We start from the raw sequence: 23,999 nt of genomic DNA on the forward strand, positions 1-23,999 counted from the left end.
CTATACTTCAAATCTAAAAGATAAGAGAATCTGAGAACTTTAATAATAGAAAGCCCAGAAGAGTAAGTTATGCTTTCAAATAATTTTGTCTATATTTATTCTAATCACAAAATATAAAATACATCAAGATAATTTATTCAATGTGCATGAAAGAATTTCTGTTTAAATAGCACCAGTGTCAAGCTTTGGTTGGTTGGTTGGATGAGGTGACCTTCAAACCTCTTCTTAGTTCCAATCAAATAAACTCTTCATAGAATCCCCTATGACAAGATACTCAGTCCATTTCCAAAAAGCTAAATCTTTTCCTTCATGTTGAATGAAATGATACATTTTTTTCTCATGTCACTATTTTAAATCAAATAATCCATAACAAATGATTGTTGCTGATTTATATATTTATATATATATATATATGCATATATACATGTATATATTCCAATCCCAAGCTATAATTCTTTTATTCATAAGTGCTCCTTCTAGCATCCTGGACTGGATATTTCAAATGCTACCTTTCAAGAAAGGCATCTATTTCCTTTCTATCCTCTAGCATCTTTTAAAAAGAAATCAATTTAAAGGCCCATGATATTTAATTTCTTATTAATTTTCAATATCTTACTATAAGTATAGGCATGATATTCAAATCCACAGCATTCAACTGAGCTTTTAATAAACTGAGCTTTTTTTTTTCATTAGTCATATTTAAAACATAATCACGAGCTTTAGAAATGTCTGCATAGTCATTTATATAACATTTAAGCATTAACCTTTTCATCCTTACCTCCTTCTCCTTTCAACTATTCATGAAGTTTTATCACCTAGAGATAAAGTCATTTAAGTTTGTTTTTTTCCAGTTTGCTCTTTTCTGTATTCACAAGTTTGCCAGATTCTAAAAAGCCATAATAATGCAACAAACATTCAAACCGAGCATACTTTTGTGGTTCAGCAAAACTAAACATTTGCCAATTTCAAGATAGTTCAACTAACCCATTTTTTTTCCATATGATTAAGGAAGGGTAGGTTCAAGTGAAATATTTTATTGAAAGAAAACAGGAAGACATGCCAAGGTGCGATAATTCCATGCATAATTCTACATTAGACATGTGCATTTCAGAGAGTAAATGTACCCTTTCTTTGGCCAGAGCATCATTAAAGAAAATATAAAACACACAGAACACTGTACCCTGTGCTTGCAGTGATATGGACACAAACAAGAAAACAAAATTTAAAGATAAGCATAATTTTCAACTGCCATTGTTAAGACTGTCCATTTGGGCTCTGGAGCTTGAAAGATCAACATCAATATTAAAAGAATACTGTAAACAAAGGCTAAATGTCAACCCTTAAACTATTTCCTTGTTATGTTTTTTTTGTTGTAACTGTAAATTCTGTCACTTTGAAAGCAGATGATTCATTGCAATTGTGAGGCCATTTTCCACTGAACAATCAACAATAATGATGTGTTGTGAATAATACAGTTGAAAATTTGGTATGATTTCTTAGCAAGATATTTTTGCCATGTCCCAAGCTTCAAACGGATTGAGCTGTAGTGCAGATTATATTGCTTTTCTGTAAACTCTCTTCAAGGGTGGAGATTATTTGAGTACCACCATACTTAAACATTATAAATCAGCCTCAAACATAATTTCCTCCCCTTTTCATGGAAAATAGAGTATTAATTCATTGTATTATATCAGATGAAATTGGTTCCTTAGAGTAGGGCATATAAGCTGTATATAGATCCACATATGAAGTATGTGTCAGATTTAGGTCTGAAGTTTTTGTGTAAGAACACCTCTCAAAGAACAATTTTCAAACAGCATAAAGACACCGTACTAAGTGTCAGGAAATCTGATTTTAGTTTCAGCTTTACTGATGTCTAGTTGTGTGACCTTTGACATCCCAAATCCTTTGTGGATTTCTTTTTTTATCTGATTAAAAGGGACTAGCCCAGTGGTTCTCAAATTGGCTGCACATTAAAATTAGTTGGAAAGCTTTTTTTAAAAAAATATAGATGCCACCAACCTTCCCCAGACAAGTTGAATCAGAATTTCTGAAGTTGGGGCTGAAGCATTATTTTCTTAAGCTCCCTGTGTGATTGTAATATGCATCCAACAATCACTTTCAACTCTAAAATGCTCTGACATTTTATAAACCTTGCCGTTTGAGAACCTCAGCATGTGTTTCAAATGAGTTCTGAGGAGACAATTTCCAGTGTTAGGTGTTGGTGTTTGTTCTATCAGTTGCATTCATAATGTAGGCTGACAAGAAAAAAAAAAAAAAAACTAAGGAAAAAAATTAACAGGGAAGGTAGACAGGCCATGCAAACGAGAGCTCAATTACAGAAGAGCTGTCTCCAGGAGACCAAAGTCATGCTCTTTAACATTCTAAGTGATTGGTTTGTGCAGTGAACCAAATCTGAGCAGTTCCAATGTTTGAAAATGTAATGACTTAAATAGAAATACTAATATACCCTTCAAGGTCATGAAACAGTTCCTTGGCCTTAGGAAACGTGTAACTTCTGGGAGCTCATGTAGGTCAATTTGACGGACCTCTTATAACCTTAAGATTCATCTTGCTCTTTTCTCTGCATTAAAATATGTTAATACCAGCTTTGGAATCAAATTGATTCGTTTTTTTAAAAATCTGCCTTTCTTTAACTTCCTTTTCATTTGCAGAATTACCAAGGAGTTGTTCAAAATTACCATATTTTCTAACTCTGAATGAAATTAGGCAAAGGATCAAAGTAGAAAAAGGCCATAAAAACAAGAGACTATACAAGAAATCTGAGAATAGCTTTATATTGCTAATGATAGCTTAAAACTTAATTTAAGGTGAATCCTGAAAATGTGTAATGGTTAAGGACTGAGTTTCAGTCCTCAGACATGTTTATAGGATTTTTTGTATTGGCTATCTCTAACCAAATTAGTGGAAACGGAAGAACATGGGTAACAACTCTCTAACAATTTACTCACCTCAAGTTCTTTGATCTTTTCATTTAGGAGAGCAAATTGTTAAATATATATATATAGATAGATAGATATAGATATAGATATAATGTGGTACATAAAATGTGATTAATACTGAACCTAATACACAAAGTCTGCATTGTATTATAGATCTACTATGGATTACAGATCTATGTATCAGAATTAGCAAAGTTAACATATATCCAACTCCTAGCAACTGTTGCACTATTATGGCCATACCCATAATTTCAAACCCACCGCCCTCTTTTTGAAAACAAATATTTTTGTAGACCACCTTACCTTCCAAGTAATACACTCTATCTTCAACTCTAATTTTAAAATAAATGTAAATACATTTAGAAGAATGAAATATTTGTGAGTATGCTTTCATAACTATCTGATATTCCTATGTATACATTCTGCTTAATTATGATGAGTAAGTTACGATCAACTTAATGAGTAAAGTTATGACCAATCTAAACAGCTTATTAAAAAGCAGAGACGTTACTTTGCCAACAAAGGTCTGTCTAGTCAAGGCCACGGTTTTTCCAGTAGTCATGTATGGATATGAGAGTTGGACTACAAAGAAAGCTGAGCCCGAAGAATTGATGCTTTTGAACTGTGGTGTTGGAGAAGACTCTTGAGAGTTTCTTGGACTGCAAGGAGATTCAACCAGTACATCCTAAAGGAAATCAGTCCTGAAAATTTGTTGGAAAGACTGATGCTGAGGCCAAAACTCCAATACTTTGGCCACCTGATGGGAAGAACTGACTCATTTGAAAAGACTGTGATGCTGGGCAAGATTGAAGGAAGGAGGAGAAGGGGATGACAGAGGATGAGATGGTTGGATTGCATCAACAACTCAATGGACATGAGTTTGAGTAAACTCCGGGAGTTGGTGATGGACAGGGAGGCCTGGTGTGCTGCATCCACAGGGTCGCAGAGAGTTAGACACGAGTGAGCAACTGAGCTGAACTGAAGTTAGAATCAAGGAGAGCAATATGAGAAGTCATCCCATACAAGAAGTTCAGCAAAATGGAAAAGCAAAGGTAAAGATGGACTCTAAGCTAGTTAAAGATCAGTCTTATCTGTATAAGATCACAGGGAAATGTGGGAAATAGGAAATGGGCGGGGGAACAACTTAATTTTAGTATAGATAATGTGCCAACGTAAATTACAGTCTATCAGTATTGACCAAAAGTGAGAATGTGATATTCTTGTGAATAAACTATTTGCAAATGTACTTTCAAAGCAATTCACCATGTTATGGAATGAGATAGTGGGGGCAATGAAGTGCCACTGGAAACATACTTCTCATCTTAGAGCCAACCACATTAGCAAAAATGCATTTAGTCTGTGTCACTCAAGAATTCTCTGCGATAGTACCCTTCCCAAGGCAAAGGGGTAATTGAAGATGGACAAGTAATGAAAGAAGCTGTACAGAAATTATGCAGATTTTTTCTAGGGACAGTTTCAGAATAAGACTGAAAAAAATCTTATAAGTAATCTAAATAAATTCAATATATACTTTTAGTGTCATAGATTTCTTTAAAGTGTGCTAAAAACATTTTAAAATATAAATGGTCTTAAAATAACTTTCAGTAGTGTGATCCAATTAATTACATAGTAGTTGGTTGTATGTTTTAAAAAGAATTTTACTACACCTCTCACATTTTTCCAAATAGTTCTGCTTTTGCTGAAACTGTACTACTAAGCTGGAATCTCTTCAAATTTGTATGTAGTTAAGTAGAAGAAAAAACTAACAGTAATTTAATTTATTTTTAAAGATGTGGACATGAAAGTTTTAAATGGATCCAAATCCTTTCATTTAGACTAATTAAATTGTGCTTTGGTCTAAAAATTGTTTTAGCCCAATTAACTGCTTTTCTGTATCTTGGCTAACATGTTCCACAATCATTTCAAATGGATTAAACACCTAATTTGGCATTATATAATTCATTCAGATTTTTAAATCTAAACATCATATCTTATTTATTAGCAAAAATGAGAGTAATCTATTCCCAATTAATAATCTCTAAATTGTTGCAAACACAGACACTTTGAAAATTCTCAGTAGCAGAGTGAGTTTTTTAATTCTGTTTTATTTTTAATTGGAAAATAATTTTTTAAAAATATTGTGTTGATTTCTGCCATATATCAACATGAATTGGCCATAGGTACACACAGGTTTCTTCACTCTTGAACCTCCCTCTCACCTCCCACACCATCCCATCCCTCAAAGGTAGTCACAGAGCACAGGATTTGTGTTCCCCCAAATTCCCACTGACTCTCTGTTTTACACATGGTAATATACATGTTTCAATGCCACTTGATGAATCCCCTGATTATTTACTTCATTTTAAAGAAATTGATCTAGTTCTGGTACAGCTTATGGTGACCAAGTATACATTAAAAATATGTCCCATCCATTCACATATCCATTCAACATATCAATCACAAACTTTATTTTTGTGGTGGTTGAAGTTTAAAACCGAAACAGAATTTAACAGTAAATAGGATCTGCTTTCAAGTCTACTCTTTGAGTACTATCTTACTTTTGTGTCTTGGATAAGGTGTTCAAACATCTTAGAGTACATTCTGTGTGGAGTAATCAATGACTCAATGATTTATTATTAATTGTGTTATTAGTTCTGTTAAAAACATTTATTGATTTGTAGAGTCTTTCATAAATATTCTCAGGGACTGCATGTTGTTCATGAATAATGCAGTGAATTGCTAAAGCACCTGGTGCGATTTTTAAAGTTAGCCATAAACCGATATCGCCAACAGCCAATGGCTGGCAGCGCCGTCTGTAGCACAGGCAATGACCCCAAAACCAGAATTATCCTTTTTCATAAAATGATTTTTAGAGATTTCAAATATGGACAAGCCCTTCATATTTATTATCAGTAATTTTTAAAATAATGTTTCATCTATGAATTTTTCATTCCACATGAACCTTTTAAATGCAGGCAGTAAAGCTTCATTATTCAGAGGACTTATTTCACCCACTTGTAATAAAAATTCATTTTGACTACAGTTCTACTCACAGCTAATTTTTGACATATTTTGCCATCTCATCAATTATTCGTCAAATTATTCCACCTTACTCAGTGGAAGAGAAAAAATATTTCACTTGGATTTCTTTGGTCAGCATACCAAAAACATTTTGCATAGCTAGTAAAATTAATTTTTCCTCACTACTGTGAGCGTACCATTTGTAATCATGTATTCACATGTATGAAGCAAGCAGAAAATTATACTTTTATTAAAAGTATTTTAAAATCATTCCAGAGACAATGTTAATTTTTTCAAACTTTTTCTTTAATCTTGAAAATATAATATATGCCTGCTAACTCTGTCAACATTTAAAAAAATTCTGGTTCTATTTTAACAGGCTGATTGCTTCATTGGAAAACGATGTGTGAACAAAGTGAACATTGGTTCATTTGCAGACCAATCTATAATATCTAATTTCAAACTGATATTTAATACCTTTAACTGAGTTAAATGAATATATTAAAAGAGTCGGAATTACTGTGAATGCAACAACCACTAGCCAATGAATGTAGATGTAATGTATTGTTCTTAGCACTGAAGCATCTAGATTTCTTGTGAAAGTATTAGTCTCTCAGTTGTGTCTGACTCTTTTTGACCCCATGGGCTATAGCCCACCAGGCTCCTCTCTTCATGAAATTCTCTTGGTACCTTTTTGGTGCTGCCTCCAAATTCCTGCCACACCTCAAATCATTGTGACAATAAAAATTGCCCACAATTTTTCCAAAAAATCTTTAGGGTATAGTATTATTCCTATTGAAAACCAGTGCCCTAGACCTTGTTTGTCAAAAATATCACTTTGCAGAGACATCTTGGTTTCAAGCACAAGACTCTCCAAATACTACCTCGTGTGTGTCCAGGTTACTTCTCTGATATTCTAATTTTGGAAAAAAAAGAATCATCAAATTGGGATCTCAAATCCTGTAATTCCATCATCTTTACTCCTTTTATCGTATCTCTCATGTCCTTTCTGCTTCTGGGTCTAGTCACATTACATTCTATGACCCACCAAATGCTCTCAATTCTGTTGTGACACTCCTTTGTTAAGTCACAATCCTGGGTAAAGCCAACTCTCCATACCACCCAGCAGAATGGTTTCAGCTTCAGTGTTTGCTTATGAATCTTAAGGAAGAAACTTAAGCTCTTTGGTAGTTCTACTAAATTTTCCTAATCTGCTCACTTTTATTCTTCTAGACCATTTATCTTCTTTTCTTCCAATATTTAATCCTGCCCCTAGTCTTCAAACTTCTGGTTTCACTGGAGCAAGAGAAGAAATCAGAAGAGAAATTCCGTATTTCTCCAGCAGTGTCTCCCACCTTCTTAGAGGTGAGCTCCCTGCTCTGCCTCCTGCCTCCTGCATCCCTGAGAACTGGCAGCACTCTGGTCTCCGTTTAATCTCACTAGCCAAGAACTGTGTTCCCTCTATTCTCTTCCCATTTGTTTACCATCAATTTTTACCTCTAGATCATTTTTATGAGCATTTTAACAAACTGTAAAAATTCATATCGTTTTTTACATAAACAAAATAAAAGTCTCTTAATCCCACCTCCCTTCTAGTTTGGGTCTCATTTCTCTGTTCCAATTACAGCAAATTTTCTTTCCTTCTTTCTTTCTCTTTCTTTCTTACCAAGCTTCTTTTTTTTCTGTATTTACTTATTTTGCTTTTTAAATATGTCACATAAGCTGTATTTTCTCTTTCTAGAATATATTTAAGGCTTCCTTGGTGACTCAGGTGGTAAAGAATCCACCTGCCAATGCGGGAGATGTGGGTTCGATCCCTGACCGGGAAGATCCCATGTGCCACAGGACAACTAAGCCTGTGCCCCGCGACTGTTGAGCCTGTGCTCTAAACCTGGGAGCCACAACCACTGAGGGCTGCACATTCTAGAGTCTGTGCTCTGCAACCAGAGAAGCCGCCTCAGTGAGAAGCCCATGCACCACAGCTAAAGAGTAGCTCCCATTTACTAAAGCTAGATAAGGCCCCTACAGCAATGAAGACCGAGCACGGCCAAAAATAGGAGAAAATAAATATTTTTTAAAGGAATATATTTAAAACAACTTCATTAACCCAGTTAAATATAATGCAAAATATATTGCCTTTGGTGTGATTTATTAGCCATAAGGCATAACTTAAATTGATAACCTTTGAAATTAGTTAATTCCATGAAAGCCATTCTGGATCTACTTTTACACACTCTGTCCTGTCATCCTCCATGCTTCCTTCTTTCTCCTCCTGAGACCACTTCAACTAGGCTTTTTTTTTCATCATGCCATGGGAGGTGGGCTTATCAAACTCAACAAATATCTCTCAGATTGCTCAATGCAATGCTCACTTCTCATTTGTCAGCTTGACCCCTAAGCAGCTATTGATACAGTTGATGAGTCTTTCCTGATACTGGGTTCACTTTGCTTCTCCTTGCTGTCTCTGCATCTCTAACTGAACCCACATGGTCAGTATCCTATGCAAGATGTCCTTCATATTCCCAAACTGCAAGCAATATTTAACCAAGGCTCAATATTTGGTTTGCTTCCCTTCAGTCCCTGTAAGTAATCTTCTCGACTCCTATGACTTTAAATGCCACTTATAATGGTACAGCTATTCCAACATTTAAGAATCCTGCCCAGCTTTCTCTCCTAAACTCTTTAACCAATTGCCTACTTAACATTTCAGCTTGGGCGACTAACAAACATCTCTAATTTAATATGTGTAAAACTGGGCTCATAACTCTCCCTCCCTAAAGAGCTATTCCTCCCAGTTTTCCCATCTGAGCAATGACAACACCATTCTTTCAGTTGCTATGGCTAAGACATTAGAGTCATTCTTGTCTTCTCTATTTCTTTTGCACGTCACATTCATTCCATTAGAAAATGCTTTTGGCTCTAATCTCAAATGTATATTCAAACTGAATCACTTTTTATCACCTCTAAACATATAGTTCATTTCATAGAACTAAAAACTCTGCATCTCCATTAGTACTCTTTACTTGCATTAAAGAGCACTTTAAAACTTAGTGGCTTAAAATAACAGCCATTTATTGCAACTTTAAAAATCTGCAGTCAACTGAAGTGAGTTCTCCTGACCTGTGCACAGTTCAGCTCATCCCAACCAGGCTACCAATATCTCTGGAGCTTTGACTGGGAAGAATGAGTAGACAGACTTCTGCTCCACATGATTTCTCATCCTTTAGGCATTAATCTGGGCTTGTGATGGCAGCTGGCAATGTTCAAAGACAGCAGAACCATGTTAGGCCTACTCAGTTCAGTTCAGTCTCACAATGTGTCCAATTCTTTGCGACCCCATGGACTGCAGTGCACTAGGTTTCCCTATCCATCACCAACTCATGGAGTTTACTCAAACTCATATTCACTGAATCAGTGGTGCCATCCAACCATCTCATCCTCTGAGGTCTCCTTCTCCTCCCACCTTCAATCTTGCCAAGCATCAGGGTCGTTTCAAATGAGTCAGTTCTTCCCATCAGGTAGCCAAAGTATTGGTGTTTCAGCTTCAACATCAGTCCTTCCAATGAATACCCAGGACTGATCTCCTTTAGGATGGACTGGTTGGATCTCCTTGCAGTCCAAGGGACTCTCAAGGGTCTTCTCCAACACCACAGTTCAAAAACACCTGTTCTTTGGTGCTCAGCTTTCTCTGTAGTCCAACTCTCACATCTATACATGACCACTGGAAAAACCATAGCTTTGACTAGATGGACCTTTGTTGGGAAAGCAATGTCTCTGCTTTTTTAAATATGCTGTCTAGGTTAGTCATAACTTTTCTTACAAGGAGCAAGCATCTTTTAATTTCATGGGTGTAGTCACCATCTGCAGTGATTTGGGAGCCCAAAAAAGTAAAGTCTCTCACTGTTTCCATTGTTTCCCCATCTATTTCCCATGAAGTGATGGGACTGGATGCTATGATCTTCGTTTTCTGAATGTTGAGTTTTAAGCCAACTTTTTCACTCTCCTCTTTCACTTTCATCAAGAGGCTCTTTATTTCTTCTTCACTTTCTGTTTTAAGTGTCGTGTCATCTGCATATCTGAGGTTATTGATATTTCTCCTGGTAATCTTGATTCCAGCTTCTGCTTCATCCAGTCCAGCATTTCTAACACCTAAGTAATGAAATCAGAAATGATACAATGTAACTTTGCTGTATTCTATTCGTCATTCTATTGCTCCATTCTATTCATTTAAGTAAAAATTCCATTTAGATTCATTATGATGAAGAGTTACACAGTGACACTACATAGACATATGGAAGGGAATGATTACTACAGCTTTGCATTCAATCTACTATACAATTTCAGGCTTCCCAGGTGGTTCAGTGGTAAAGAATCTGCCTACCAATACAGGAGACATAAGAGATGCGAGTTCAATCCTTAGGTTCTTACAGAACCCCTGCAGCAGGAAATGGCAACTCACTTCAGTACTCTCACCTGGAAAATTTCATGGGATAGAGGAGCCTGATGGGCTACATTCCAGGGGATCACAAAAAGTCAGACATGACTGAGCATCTGACCACATACTACATCATTTCATTCAGTATAAGTTCCCCAAATCCTATCTCTGGACTACAAAGGATTTTGTTGCTGTTCTTCTTCTTCTTTTTAATTTTTACTTTTTGGCTAAGTCATACAGCCTTCAGGATCTTAGTTCCCTGACCAGGGATCAAACCTGTGCCCCCTGCATTGGGAGCACAGTCTTAACCACAGGACTAACAAGAAAGTCCTACAAAGGTTTTTGTAATCTGGCTACTGTTGCTTTTCCAAACTTAACTCTTAACCTCCTTTCTTCCTCGCTGCATTCAAGCTACATTGAACATCCTCCCATTTTAGTGTTTCTTCATTTTTTGGTCTTCCTCTCAACTTGAAGTGTTCTTTTCTCATATCTGGTGGACTCTCTGCCTCTCGGTGTTTATGTCTCTGCTCGAATCAGAGAGATGTAGCCTGAATCAACTATTCAAAATGTCACCCAAACCCCTCCACACTCTGAAGGTGCTTTATCATTTTTTAATAGCACCTAGAGAAGGCAGTGGCACCCCACTCCAGTACTCTTGCCTGGAAAATCCCATGGATGGAGCAGCCTGGTAGGCTGCTGTTCATGGGGTCGCTAAGATTCAGACACGACTGAGCGACTTCACTTTCATGCATTGGAGAAGGAAATGGCAACCCACTCCAGTGTTCTTGCCTGGAGAATCCCAGGGACGGGGGAGCCTGGTGGGCTGCCGTCTATGGGGTCACACAGAGTCGGACACGAATGAAGAGACTTAGCAGCAGCAGCAGCAACATTATTTCTTTGGTTTTAGGCTATTGTTTGTCTTCACTAGAGGAAAGTGTGCATCTGAAGAGCAGGGGCTTTGTATTATGGACACCTCATCAACCATAAAGTAGATCAGCACTGCCCAGTAAAAATGGTATGAAGACACACAAGTCATTTAAAATTTTCTTGTAAGCACATGAAAAAAGGTATAAAGAAGTAGAAGAAATTGACTTTAATAATATTTATTATTTCACCCAATATATCCAAAATATTATTTCAATATAAATCAATTTTAACAAGGATTAAGATATTTTATTTTACATTCCTTTTTTTAAAAAACTGCCTTTGAAATCTGGTGTAAATTTTACCTTTTTTACACATCTAAACTCAGATAAGTGCCAATAGTTTCATGTGGTTAGTGGCTCCAATTTTGGACAGTCCAAATCCAACTTATTTTTAGTACTCCATAAGTGTTTAGAGATGAACGCTTTATTTTTTTAAACTTTTTATTTTGTATTGAAGAATAGCTGAATAACAGACAATGTTGTGACAGTTTCAGGTGAACAGTGAAGGGACCCAGCCATACATACACATGTATTCATCTCCTCCCAACTCCCCTTCCATCCAAGCCAAGGTGTAACATTGATCAGAGTTTCATGTGCTATATGGTAGGTTCTTGTTCAGTTCAGTTCAGTCACTCATTCGTGTCCGACTCTTTAAGACCCAATGAATTGCAGCAAGCCAGGCCTCCCTGTCCATCACCAACTCCCGGAATTCACTCAAACTCATGTCCATCAAGTCAGTGATGCCATCCAGCCATCTCATCCTTTGTTGTCCCCTTCTCCTCCTGCCCCCCAATAATCAGAGTCTTTTCCAATGAGTCAACTCTTCGCATGAGGTGGCCAAAGTATTGGAGTTTCAGCTTCAGCATCATTCCTTCCAAAGAAATCCCAGGGCTGATCTCCTTCAGAATGGACTGGTTGGATCCCCTTGCAGTCCAAGGGACTCTCAAGAGTCTTCTCCAACACCACAGTTCAAAAGCATCAATTCTTCGGTGCTCAGCTTTCTTCACAATCCAACTCTTACATCCATACAACACCACTGGAAAAACCATAGCCTTGACTAGATGAACCTTTGTTGGCAAAGTAATGTCTCTGCTTTTTTAAATATGCTGTCTAGGTTGGTCATAACTTTTCTTCCAAGGAGTAAGCATCTTTTAATTTCATGGCCGCAGTCACCATCTACAGTGATTTTGGAGCCCAAAAAAATAAAGTCTGTTTCCACTGTTTCCCCATCTATTTCCCATGAAGTGATGGGACCAGATGTCATGATCTTCGTTTTCTGAATGTTGAGCTTTAAGCCAAATTTTCATTCTCCTCTTTCACTTTCATCGAGAGGCTTTTTAGTTCCTCTTCACTTTCTGTCATAAGGGTGGTGCTTGGTTATCCATTTTAAATATAGCAGTCTGTACCTGCCCCTCCCAAACTCCCTAATCTGTGAGTCTCTTTCTATTCTGTACATAAATCCATTTGTATCATTTCTTTTTAAATTCCACATATAAGAGATGTCATATGATATTTTGCCTTCTCTGTTTTACTTACTTCGCTCGGTATGACAATTTCTAGGTCCATCCATATTGTTGCAAGTGCTATTATTTCATTTTTTAAATGGGTGAGTAATATTCCATAGTATATATGTACCACATCTTTATCCAGTCTTCTGTTGGTGGATATTTAGGTTGCTTCCATGTCTTGACTGTTGTAAAGTGTGTTGCAATGAACACTGGAGTGCATCTGTCCTTTCAGATCATGGTTTTCTCCAGGTATATGCTCAGGAGTGAGATTGCAGGGCCTATGGGAGCTCTGTCTTTAGTTTTCTAAGGAAACACCATACCGTTCTCCATAGTGGCTGTACCAATCTACATTCCCACCAACAGGAGTATTGCATTCCCCCCAATATAGAAGGCCCCTTCTATCCACATTTTACTAGCCAGGGTTGTTTTACCTCAAGCAATCTAAGCTCAGGTAGGCCAAATGCAATTGAAGAAAAGCTCCGTGGCAAAACTGAAAGTACTAGTTTCCATAGCTTTATTAGTTTAAGGCAGATTTTGCTACTTTCTCTACTTCTTTATCGATTGTCCTTGAAGATTTTAAAGCTAGGTTCCGCAACTTGATCTCAGTGTTCTTGGATGTTTTACTATTTCTCTATTTTTCTTGATCTCATTGCTCTTAACTTTTTCAAGTGAAGAGTTACACATTCAAAACCACTGAGCTAAAGGTAGGAGACTCACAAGAAGAAAAGAGCACAACACAAAATACTTCAAGTCAATTCATATCCTTGTTTCTCTGTTCACAGAAGTAATATTTTTTTCTCAGCATCCAGTTAGTTGTTTTGGCCAGATGTTTTTAAAATCAATACCTTGTCTTCTTTCTCATCTCTTTTCATTGTAGGAGTCTTGTGGTCAAAAACCCTGTCATGGGCAGAGATTCCTCTGAGCCATATTCACACCAGCAACTAACAAACACAAGTTTCCCCATCTCCAGGCAATTACACTTGCAATTCATTTTGCCTGGAAAGCGTGCCTCCCCTCTCTCCATCCAGCTTCGCCCTTCAGATGTCAGATTAAATAACTCCTCCCCAGAGAGGTCTAAATTAGACCACCCTCCCTATTATACATGCTCATAGAACTCACTTTCCTTCATAGCACTCACTATGATGGTAAATACATAATCATTCAACTAATTATACTTGAAGCACAGGATTATGCTGTGTCCCTGGTATATGGCATAGTTTTTGACACAGGGCAGATGCTGTGAAATCTTGAGTAACAAATGTAATAAGTGAATGAATGTGGTGGTGGAATACAACAGAATGGGAAAATTTAGAACTAGAAAATTGTTACCATCAATGAATGATAAGCTCCTTCAAGACAACAATTTTAATGTTGACATTGGAAAATTCTTTAAGCAAAGGAATCAGTGAATAGACAAATAGCTGAGTAATGTATGTGTCTATATGTGTATACATACATACCCGCGGGTGAATGCATTTATTAATAACTTATTAGGCTGCTTATTTGTACTTGAAAAGTTTACTAACTTTTGAGTAAGTATAGTGTAAGTGGGGAAAATGCCATAGGGCAAGGTGCAGGGCACCATAAGAAAAGCTGAGCAGATGGCAGGGGATATGGCTATGCTTCATTATGAAACAATTGTGTAACCTTCAGGCACTCTGGACCTTAAGTTCATTCTTTATAAAATGACTTAACTGACTTTAATCTCCAGGAGCTCTATTTTATCAATTCTAAAATGTACTTACCCGCACACAAACACATTTTAACCTCTCTGAAATCAAGATGCATCTTACAATCAATGGCATTTTACATCCCTGTCAAGTGTAGTTGTGAGTGACATGAACAAAATAAAAATTTTCCCTTGATACCTTCTGGGAAGATCAAGAAAGCATGAATAGAAAAGAATTTTCTATTTCTATTTCTAAAAAAGCAAAGAATTTTAACTTCACTGAAATATAGGGACTTAGAAGCATACAATTCTATAATTCTGAGCTATTTCTTTCATTACCCATTTCCTAAAATTTTAAATTTAAAAAAAAAAAACTTGTATAAAATAGCATTTCTTGCTTGGATCACTGACTAGATCCCTGTTAATTATTTTGTAGGACAAAATGCCTAAGATGTTTAGGCTTCTAACAAACATAGAAATCTTTACAGTGTGTTTTCATATGTGGCTAACCAAAATGCTATTCAAATATATATATTCATCTGAAGACATACTTTTCCAGTTGAAGAAATAGTCCTCAACCGGAATCCTCCAAATAAGAAGCTTTATTTCCCTACTCAATGTGATCAACATACACACTGTGAAAACTTAGAATTAAATGGTTTGCCACTTTTTATATCCTTTTATTACACTATGGTGGATTTTTATTTTTTATGGATCTAGCAGCATATATATATTCTAACCATCATTGTATATCTTGATAAATAAACACCATATTTACTGGTCCTTCCCCCCACCTCAGAAGCATTTGGGAGGCCTTTCACTGCTCATCATTTCTTTATTTATTTTTTAATTATTTTGTGTTTCAACATTCTGGTCACGGTCCATTTCAGTTAATTACCCTAGGAAACGATCTAGGGGAAAAAAGAAAAGAGAGAGAAGTAAATGTACCCATTCTCCCAGACACAGAATTTTATACCCAGAGTCAACATCTGAATGTATCTGTACATGCCACCCCACCTCCACAAGGACTTTCTTCATTGGGCTTTTTCATTGCTTTGTCTTAATAGTTAATGCTTTTCTATAAACCATATGGAATTCCCCCTCTTTGGTTAAAAATAGCACAATTTTTAATCTCCTCTTTATTCCTAGCATCAGTTTGTTTTAAAACATATTGATTTCATGTCAAATGTTCACTTATAACTGGCTTTTTGCTAATTTTTATTAGGCAGTGACTATTATTTAAACAGAGGTGTTTGCACTTACAGCCAACTTGAAGGCAGCATGAGCAGTGGAGATTGTGCATTAGGGAGAACAGCTGATGGATTACAAATCTCTGCTTTTCACCAACAGAAATGAATTTGAATCCATCAATTTTATTCCCTTCTGCCAAATTGAGGAAGTTCAGTTTATGCAGATCTGTCAAAATATTACATTAAACACCTAGATGAATGAGTTAAATTAATTTAATTTTGCAGCTTGCCTTGATTGGGTTAGGCTAGTTCTCTGCACAAAGCAAAAATTCCCAGGGAAATTGAGCCCCATTAGAGAAGCGTTCATGGCAGCGGCAGCTTTGCTCAGCTGAATGGTCAGACAAAGTGTTAGAAATCAGTGACCAGGGAAGGGAGGTGCCTGGACTTTCCCTGTGACATCGACGCCTGTCTTTTACTTAACACCTATCTGATGTCCCCGAAAGAAAGTAACCACAGCAGTGAATAAAATTAAGATGAAAAAAGGCCACTGAGCTTGCAATGCAGAGCAGATCAGTCAGGGCGACCAAAATGAAAGAGAAAAGGGAACAATAATCCTGCTGTGTGGTTATATAGCACCTTTCAAGGAAACAATGTGAGAATTCTCTATTTTTGCAGGCCAGCTCCCCAGAGGGCTTTGAAAGCAATTCAGGAGGGAAATAAAAGGATTGCAGAACAGATTTCAGGCTTGAATGATAAAATGGACATTCTGCAAGACAGATTTTACTGAATTGATAACTGGATGATTGAGGCTGTCACACATAAATAAATTGAAAAGGAGTAAAATCCAAAAGAAAGCAGAAAATTTTGAAAGGATATAAAAGTACAAAGAAAACCCAGTGACCTTGAAAGAAGGTCAGAGAACCAGCCTCTATATTCAGAGACAGTCAAGAGGATTCAAACCTGGAAACCTAGAAGGCCACTGGTAGATATGATCAGGACTAAAATATGAAATCCATACTTTCTCAACCCACTGCAGCGCTAATACTGCACTGCTGGCAAGGGTGAAGCAGTTATCAAATCATGGAATAATTACACTGATTTAAGCAGTAGTCACTCTGTAGTCTAGTCTTCCTTTTTTATCTCTTCTTTTCTGGAAGGAGGGACCTATGAACAGACCACTATGGAGGGACCATCATGCAGGATCTGGAGATTTTCTCTGCTGGAGATTTTCCCAGGTGTCTCTTCTAGGAAACCCTGGGCCCTACAGGATATGCATCCCATGGGCTGTATCTCATTTCCAAAGGAGTAATAGAAAGATACTACCTTGGCCAGCTCTGTGGCTCACAACTTAGACCCTGGAGGAGCTATAAATGGATGATTAATTACAACAAGAGTCTAGGAAGGGAAAGGGTTCCACTGGAAGTCCTCTCTCCCCCTGCTGTTAGAAAATGTCCATCCAACTTACTCTCCAATCACTAGAGATACTGGAAAGTCATGGTTGGGTCATTCTTGTCTCATAAACAGTGAGGAAGAGAAGTTGGAGGATGCTGGCTGAGATGTCCAAACCAGCAGTTTGTCATGAGCAAGGAGATGTGCTCTGTATCATGTGTCTCCTTTCCATATGACTCGAAGTCTTGGGGTCACTTTCTTCCTGGAAGAAGTGGTCTCATTTCTTCCTGTGGAGAGGCTGTCTTGCTATGTGGCTAGCTTTTCCAGGAGGCAATCCATATATCCTTTCTCAGCAGTTGAAGACACCCGTGAGAAGGAAACTCAACAGTGTCCCCAAATAAATACAAAATAGACTTTCAGTCCCCTCACATCATTAGCTTCTCTCCTGCAAATTCGAAGATTGATGGATCAAAGTGCCTCATTATGTTTGCAGACATTAATGGCAAAGATTACTCTGTTTCACCTTGAGGCTGAGCCTGGTTGTCACATTGAGGGAAGAATGACGAGCAAATTTTTAGAACAGCTTTCTGGATAGAACTATCTGGTAGAAAGTAATGATTTGTTAGTGCTGGTGATACCTTACACTTTCCTTATAAATGTAGTCTATGGGCATCCTCGGAAACTGAATTTCGTCCTGTGATAGGAATGTACATACCTGTGTATGGGTATACATGGAGGTGTTCACGGACACACAGGTGGTCATTCTGGAGTTGAAATATAATGTTACTTAAGAATAATGAAATGATGACATTGCAGTGAACTGTCTCTGGCAAAACTTCAGCACTGATTACAGTGATGTCTATGTAGCCCAAATGAACAAAATATGATATTTAGGAAAAAAAAAAAAAACAAGGCGCTCAAAAGCAGACGCAGTCCAAATCTTAACCCTACCAGTGAGCTTGGCTAAATTGAATTCTGTCTTCACTCTGAAAGGAAGGTATTAATACCCACCTATCTAGGTTAATGGCGAGATTAAAAATTATGTAAATAGAGTGGCTTTCACACAGCAGGCATTCAATAAATCATAGTTACTATTATTACTAAGAAACAGCACAGTGTAGAACAAAGAGTAGGGGATTTCAAAAGAAAGCAACTGATTTGAAGTCCAATTTGATATGTATTAGCTGAGTAACTTTGGGATAAATTCTTAACAACTATGACACTCTGTTGCCTCACATGTCAAATGGGCATAATAATAATTTCTTAGGATTGCTGTAGGTAATAAAACAAGATGAGATAAGGAAAATGCCGACCTGGAATATAGTAACTGCTCAGAGAATGTGAATTCCCTTGGTCCCCTGCCATGTGACCAAATAGACCTACTTTTGCATAGGTTTGTTCTTCAACGATAAAAAATGAAAAGCATTTCTAACCAGATACCCAGAGAGTCTTCCGATAATTACTCCTAAAATAGCCATGGTATGCCATCAGAATATTTAATTACACAGAGAGTCATTTTGCGAATTAGAGCTTCCAGACTCCTCAGGAAATTTCTTTCACTTATCAATCTTTTTTTTTTTTTTCTCTTTCTGCCTGCTGGTTTGTTCACCTCCTTCCAACTTTGATAAAGCATCTGCTCTGTTTAAGGTGTGACCTGAAAGCTGGAGTCCAAGGGAAGGGAAAACCTTTATCCAATTAATATACACTTCCCTTAAGGTAAGACCCTTCCCTTCCCTGCCTTATAAAGCCTATATAGTGCTATTCTCTGCCAATAACACCCTATTACCCTTCTTTCATCCATTTATTGCATTTCCATTGTCCTGTCCTGATACTGTGTTAAACCAAGCACTGATGCCAAAAGGGAGAGTGATTTTAGTGAAGGATTCCTGCCCAGAGATCCTTACAGCCCCTCTCTTGACAGTCTGGCCAGGGTAAAACACAATTTCACCAGCAGCTGCAGCAGTAGTTCACGGCCCTGTGAGAATGTGACAACTCACTCTTTCATTCAGAATGCCTCTCTGCTCTCAGCTTCTCTTAGATTTCAGTTTGCCTGCCTCTGGGACTCAGATGCTTTCATAAAATTGATGCAAACCCCTGGGAAATTTATTTGTCCTCTGATATCTTCCACGCTAATGCTCCCCTCCATTAGCTCAGATAATCAAGAGTTGACTATACATAGAACTGTGGGGGATTACAAAAGCACTTAAAATCTAATGAGAGTGGAAAACTGAAGGAATTTTTAAAAAAAAAAGAGAGGGAGGGGAGCAGAAAGCAAGCTACAAATATCTCCATAAATCAACTTATAATGTCCCAGCAAAACACAAGAATTAAAGAGGATATGTGATAGAATAACTGGTATAAATGCCACTAAGACTGGGTCAGGGTCTCAGTGCCAACAGAGAATAGCAAGTCAGAATTTTATGAAAGTGGGTCAGGGTTTAAGAAAGAGGTTCTGTGGTACTCTGGGGGAACAAAGCCAGATGATTGTCATTCTAGTTGATTCTGATCCCTCTGAAGTTAGTTTCTTACTCAAAAACATGGTAAGTGTAACTCATATTGAATCCATATGAAAATCAAGATACAAGGCAGGGCCAGTTGTCAATATTAATAGTAACCTAGCCATTGTGTATTATGGGCAGTTCCATCTAGGAAATGAAGTTGTAGTGCCAGTTCACAATGTAAATACACAGACCCATTAGTGTGGGTCCCTGGAAATGTAAGAATCACCCCACTGTTCTGGTGGTTCAATCTCATCAAAGTATCTTACTAGCAGAGTGAAAGAAACCATAGGTCCACCAATATCGTGAAAGAGAAGGGATTTGGTAAATTCCAATTTCCCTTTTAATATCTGTTATATTTTATATAACAGGATAGGGCATTGGAGTGGTTCACTGCAAATGAAAATAATGGTGCCCATGACAGCAGTGGTTATATGACCACAGAATTAGCATGTTGTTCAGATTCCAGGTGAATTTTTGTGATAAGCGACTTCATAAATACTATTTTCTCCTTCCCCAGTCATGGATACCAGCCAGTTCACATTCATTGGGAGGGTTGTAAAGCACACCTTCATAACCCCTTTGGATCGTGCCAAAAAAGGATATATATGCTTATTTTTGTAAAGTCATTCACCTAAGATTTAGTGGAAGCAAACTTAATGCCTGATAAGCAGGTCCATCATTTCAGCAATGACCTATTTACTGGAATCACCAGGAGGTGATGAAGGCCCATATATGGAAGAGAACCATTTGCAACAAAATTCTCAGGCATTGGTGTTTCAATGGTAGAATTTTTGCCTGTCATTTTCAACAAAATCAAAGTGCTACTAACAACTGTCAACATCTGGTGATTCACTGCACAGAATGACAATATTCAGAAAAGATGAAAAAAAAAAAAAAGAAGCTAATCTTAGATGAGGCACTTCACTTGTAAAGAGGAGGCACTAAAATTTTTAGATTCTCTGGATATAAGGAAATATAAATCTGAAAGATCTATCAGAGTCCTCATATGAAATTTAAAAAATGAATTTCTGTAGAAAGCTAATTCTATTGTCATAATCTCCTCCAAGATGGTTTAGGTAAATTCTTTCATTATCCAACCTCATGAGGCAAGATATGGCATCAAGTAAGAAAAGTAGGGTGATCTATCTGAGTTATCAGAGGGTGTTCATTGTATTTTTATGGACACAAGAAGATGTTTTTCTTAAATACAGGAGAATAGAGTATTCCTTGTGTTCTCTCATCCCTAAAAATATCATCAAGTTGTGGGAAGACCCAGAGGTTCCAATCCAGAGGAAAATATGTTTAAGTAGCATAGTCTACTTTGCCTGAGACTAAGATAATGGGGCAGGTAGAGATAATTACAGAGCATTTGGCAAGTATGCAATGAGTGTAGAGAAAGCAAAAATATACGCATTGTAAACGTGCTGCAGCGGGGGTATAGTCCCTTAACAAACATCACCCTGGAAGTCCAATGTTGTGCAAAGCGGCAAGTTTGTATTAGTCAAACTGATCCTCTTGGCAATGATTCCCACCCCCCACCCCCCAGAGTAGTCTTGTTGCATAGTATCACCAGGACACAGAATGACCTCCATAGCTAGCTGGCCATGTATGAGTATGTCCACTGGAGAAAGATTGAGAACACTTAAGCAACTGCTTTGGTGGGAAGAGGGTAAATAACTCCAATATCGTGATCTAGTGAAGTGAAGTTGCTCAGTCGTGTCTGACTCTTTGAGACCCCGTGGACTGTAGCCCACCGCCCATGGGATTCTCCAGGCAAGAATACTGGAGTGGGTTGCCATTTGCTTCTCCAGTATCATGATCTAAGGAATGCAAAATACATTAGCACATACACTTCAGCAGCTTCAAGAGCCAAAGATAAACCATGCTGGGTCTGGAAGCAAAACACTGTATCTTCTCAGAGCACAAGATGTTGTTTTCCTGGGATTTTTTTTTTTCCACTAAATATGAGTTCCTTTTTATGTTTAAGAAGATACTGGTATAGAGTTGCGTGGTAATGAATAGCACTTTTTGTGTTCTTATTATTTTAAATGCTTCTGAATTCTTAATATTAAATTTTGATTTTGAGATAATTGTTGAGTCACGTGCAGCTGTAAGAAATGATGTAGATCCCTGCACCATTGCTTGGTTTTCTTCAATGATAACATCTTGCAAAAGGGTAGTAAAATATCAAACATAAAATAATGATATTGGTACAGTCAAGATACATAATATTTTCATTATCAAAAGGATCATTTTCTTTTCTTTGTTTTTTGGTCATATTGTACAGCATGTGGGATCTTAGCTTCCTGACCAGGGATTGAACCCATGCCCCTGTACTGGAAACACAGTCTTAACCATTGGACCACTTTATCCCTTTATAACTTTATCCTTCACACCCCTGCTTCTCCTATCCTTGGCCCAGGCAACCATTATTCTGGTCTACATTTCTGCAATGACAACCTTTTAAGAATATTATAAAAATAGAATTATACAGCACATAATCTTTGAGGACTGGCTATTTATTTTCATTCATTCAACATAATTCTCTGAAAATTCATCTGTGTTGTTGCATGGATTAATATTTGTTCCATTTTATTTTTGAGTAGTGTCCCATGGTTCAGTTTAATCAACCACTGGACCTTTGAAAGACATCTGAATCATTTCCTTTTCTGGCTATCACTAATAATGCTTCTATGGAACACCTGTTTATAGGTCTTTGTGTGAACATACATTTTTATTTCTTTTAGAGTGAATATCCAGGAATGAAATTTCTGAGCAATATAACAATTGCATATTAAGTTTTGTAAGAAGCTGTCAAACTGTTTTACAGACTGGCCATTCCATTTTACACTGCCGGCAACAATGTATTAGGGATACAGCTTTTCTGTATCCTCATCAGTATTTTTTATTTTAACCATTCTTATAGGTGTATAGTAATATATTTATGGCTTTAATTTTCTTTCTCTAATGATTAATGATCTTCAATATCATCTCATGTGTTATTTGCCATCTGTATGCCCTCTTTGGTGAAATGTCTATTCATGCTTTTTGCCCATTTTCTAATGGCATTGTTCTTTTGAACTGAGTTTTGAAAATTCTTTATGTATTCTGATATCTATAGATAGGCTTCCCTGGTGATTCAGACAGTAAAGAATCCGCCTGCAATGCGAGAGACCTGGGTTCGATCCCTGGGTTGGGACTAATTTTCTGTCTAACAAGCACTTTGCAAATATTTTCTTCTGGTATTTAGCTTCCCTCTCCATCTTTTTAATAGAGTGCTTCATGGATCAAATGTTTTTAAATTTGATGACATCCAGTTTATCAATTTTTCATATAATGAATCATGCTTATTATACCAAGTCTAAGAATTCCTTATCTTCCCCTAGACTTACAGATTTTTTTCATCCTTTTACTTTTAATTTACCTATATTATAGTATTTGAAGACAGTGTTCTGTTGATAACATATAGCTAAATTTTCCCCCATTCTGCCAACCTCAGCTTTTAATTATATATTCAGATCATTTACATTTAAGGTAATTGTTGACATGTTATAGCTTAAGTCTGGCAATTTGTTATCTGTTTTATGAATACTACCTCTGTTTCTCATTCCACTGTTCTTTTTACTTACTTTCTCATTAGTTATTTTAACATTTCTTTAGCATTCCAGTTTGACTTAATAATACTATTCTTGAGTATTTCTAATTTTCTTAGTAGTTGGTTTAGGTATTATAATATACATACATAAAATCATAGTCTACTACAATTGATATTTTACCAAAATTTATTGTACCTAATCATCTTGAGAGAAATTCATCTGTGTCAGTCAATATTTAATTAGTATCATATCAAGCATTACATATCTAAGAATAGATACATACCCTTCAGATATTCAATATTCAAAATATATTCATCTAAAACCAGCAGAACTGGAATGAGAAATAGACAAATCTACGATTGTAGTTGGAGATTTCAACACCTCTCTCTGTCTCAGGAATTGATAGAATTAAGAGTAAATCAAAAAAGATATAAAAGACCTAACACTTTTTTTTTCTTAAGACCTAATACTTTTAATAAACTTGACCTTATTGGCAGAATACAGCATAAACCACATTTTTCTCAAGTACATGTGAAACATCAACATAGACTGTAGTCTGACCATAAGCAAAATCTTAACAAATTATAAAAACTATAAATAATGTAGAGTAAAAGTTCATAAAGGCATTAGATTAGGAATCAAAACAAAAATATCCCAGAAAATCTTTGAGTATTTAGAAACTAAATAACATATACTAAAATAATTCTAGGTCAAAAAGAAATATTCAAGGGAAATTAAAAAGTATTTTCAACTGAATTAAAATGAAAATACAAGCTATCAGAATTTCTGGGATACAGTTAA

General features: G+C 36.7%; 1 long non-coding RNA gene across 3 annotated transcripts in view; it reads left to right on the forward strand.

Moving 5' to 3' along the window:
- The window catches only part of LOC113898349, a 304,517-nt gene that overhangs the window by 257,725 nt on the left and 22,793 nt on the right, over positions 1 to 23,999 (forward strand). For all 3 annotated transcript variants that reach the window (XR_003512615.1, XR_003512617.1, XR_003512616.1), the window contains exon 9: positions 18,732 to 18,817. This is a non-coding gene — a long non-coding RNA (uncharacterized LOC113898349). The remainder of the gene's footprint in view (positions 1 to 18,731; positions 18,818 to 23,999) is intronic.

This window comes from Bos indicus x Bos taurus, chromosome 9 (assembly GCF_003369695.1).
Source record: "Bos indicus x Bos taurus breed Angus x Brahman F1 hybrid chromosome 9, Bos_hybrid_MaternalHap_v2.0, whole genome shotgun sequence".
In the NCBI taxonomy this organism is placed as follows: domain Eukaryota; kingdom Metazoa; phylum Chordata; class Mammalia; order Artiodactyla; family Bovidae; genus Bos; species Bos indicus x Bos taurus.